Source organism: Eubalaena glacialis, chromosome 6 (genome assembly GCF_028564815.1).
Source record: "Eubalaena glacialis isolate mEubGla1 chromosome 6, mEubGla1.1.hap2.+ XY, whole genome shotgun sequence".
Lineage (NCBI taxonomy): Eukaryota > Metazoa > Chordata > Mammalia > Artiodactyla > Balaenidae > Eubalaena > Eubalaena glacialis.
In genome coordinates, this window is record NC_083721.1 from 152973266 (window position 1) to 152976119 (window position 2854).

The following is a 2854-nucleotide window of genomic DNA, read 5'->3' on the forward strand; positions in this document are numbered from 1 at the left end:
TATAAAGATATATAGTACATAGTAAATATTAAAAAAGGATTGTTGCTGTTATACTTACTATTCTATTAAACATGTAAATCCATAAAACTCTTTCAGTTTCAAGTTAACTATGAATTCTTACTTTTCGTTCCTATCTCTGCTATTCAAAATTGTGGTTAATCAATCAGAGCCTGTGGCATCACTAGCTAAAAATGAGCTTGTTAAAAAAGTGGAATTCAGGCCTGACCCCAGAACTACTGAATTGGAATCTGCATTTTTACAATATCCCCAGTGTACATGTATACCCATTAAAAATTGAAAGGTATCTTTCTAACTCACAATGTCTTTACCATCTGAGAAATATACAAATTTTATCCAATATGATATAAACAAAACAGTCAAAAATGCATATGCCTGTGTTGAGACCATCACTTTATAATTTTTCTTCCAGATAAGTACAGTCTCTACAGTAGTTTTGTGGATCACATGTCATCTCCTTTTCTTGTAGTTAGAAACATAGTAGAGAATATTACTTTGTAAACAATTATATTATTGGGTAATACATGACACTCTCATAATTAAAACCAGTTCTCTTAACTTGCCGTTTTCATCTTGGGTCCCATTATGAATTCTTCCTATGGCCCACATGGCATATGTACTTTCTTTCATTAATTTTTATTGGAGTATAGTTGCTTTACAATGTTGTGTTAGTTTCTGCTGTACAGCAAAGTGAATCAGCTATACATATACATATATCCCCTCTTTTTTGGATTTCCTTCCCATTTAGGTCACCACAGAGCACTGAGTAGAGTTCCCTTTGCTATACAATAGGTTCTCATTAGTTATCTATTTTATATTTGGTAGTGTATATATGTCAATCCCAATCTCCCAATTCATCCCACCTTACCCCCTTGGTATCCATATGTTTGTTCTCTATGTCTGTGTCTCTATTTCTGCTTTGCAAATAAGTTCATCTGTATGATTTTTCTAGGTTCCACATATAAACGATACTATACAATATTTGTCTCTTTCTGACTTACTTCACTCTGTATGACAGTCTCTAGGTCCATCCACGTCTCTGCAAATGGCACAATTTTGTTCCTTTTTATGTCTGAGTAATATTCCATTGTATATATGTACCACATCTTCTTTAACCATTCCTATGTTGATGGACATTTAGGTTGCTTCCATGTCCTGGCTATCGTAAATAGTGCTGCAATGAACATAGGGATGCATGTATCTTTTTGAATTATGGTTTTCTCTGGGTATGTGCCCAGGAGTAGGATTGCTGGGTCATATGGTAGTTCTATTTTTAGTTTTTAAAGGAACCTCCACACTGTTCTCCAGTGTTCTCCATAGTGGTTCTCCATAGAGTAGGATTGCTGGGTCATATGGTAGTTCTATTTTTAGTTTTTAAAGGAACCTCCACACTGTTCTCCATAGTGGCTGTAATAATTTACATTCCCACCAACAGTGTAAGAGGGTTCCCTTTTCCATATATACTTTTTATTTCAGGGACTATTGACATCCAGGATGTGGCTATAGATTTCTCTGAAGAGGAGTAGGAATGATTGGACATTGATGAATGGGAATTGCATAGGGATGTGATGTTAGAGATCTATAGGAACCTGGTCTCCTTGGGTGAGGATACCTTCCTTTCAGAATTCCTTATCCACCCACAGAGTCAAGGTCCCTTCATTTGTAGAATGTCTCCTGGAATCTTCTGCTTCCTACAGTAGAGTTTCAGATCCAAACTTTTTGGGAAAATTTGGGAGTCTGTGGGTATAGATAGAAGGGCTTGGTGATAATTCATCATAATTCTAATCTTTCTCTTACTTGAGGTAATCTGCATCCTTCACTTTAGATTAGTGGCAATTCTATAGGATCATTTGTATAAAATAGTGTTGCCTCCATTTTAAAATCAGATTTCCACCCATAATTTTGACTCAGCATTACTTGAACATAGATCCCAGGATCTGATTTTTTGCTGTTGCCTACTATAATAAAGGTTCTTTCAAAAAACAGTATTTTGGGAAATCATATTCTAGACTATTTTACTCTTCCTTCTCTTATCACCTGATCATAATACTGGACTGGAAATAGAAAAACCTCCAGCAAAACGTATGTTGCTTTTTCTGTTGAAGAAGTCTTGTTGTTACTAAGTCACAACTGGTCGCTTTTTTTCTTTTTGTGCTGTGTCCAGCTACAAACCATTCTTAGTACCCACTGTTCTGAGCACTGAGCACAGAAATAGCCACTTCCTCTCTGACCCAATGTCACAGGTGCAGCAGAGCAGCTGCACTCCTGGGGCCAGAAGGTCTGGCATCTGCAGGGCAGTATCCCCTCCCTTTCACCCACTGGAACTGATCACCTTCATGGAGCAAAAGAAGGATCCTTAGATTTGAAGGGAAATAAGACAATAGCCATATACCCAGGTACGTGTGAATGGATAAAGTGTATTTGTCCCAAATTCACACTGCTAAAATAATGTGTATCTATTTAGTCTTACAATGCTTTCTTTGCAGATATATGGAATATATTTATTATTCATATTGAATGAAATATTTTAAAATTCCATATTGCTTTACAACAATAGTAGGGGATTTTAATGCCCCCATTTACACCAGTGGATAGATCATCCAGACAGAAAATTAATAAGGAAACACAAGCCTTAAATGACACATTAGACCAGATAGACTTAATTGATATTTATAGGACATTCCATCCAAAAGCAACAGAATAAACTTTCTTCTCAAGTGCACATGAAATATTCTCCAGGATAGATCACATCTTGGGTCACAAATCAAGCCTTGGTAAATTTTTTAAAATTGAAATCATATCAAGCACCTTTTCTGGCCACAATGCTATGAGATTA

At 36.0% G+C, this 2854-nt stretch overlaps 1 non-coding gene across 1 annotated transcript; it reads right to left on the minus strand.

Moving 5' to 3' along the window:
* Positions 1–2172: 2172 nt before the first annotated feature.
* Positions 2173–2306, minus strand: LOC133094167 (small nucleolar RNA SNORA43). Its single transcript, XR_009701385.1, has one exon. It is a non-coding gene; the product is annotated as a small nucleolar RNA SNORA43 (small nucleolar RNA).
* Between the last annotated feature and the right edge of the window lie 548 nt (positions 2307–2854).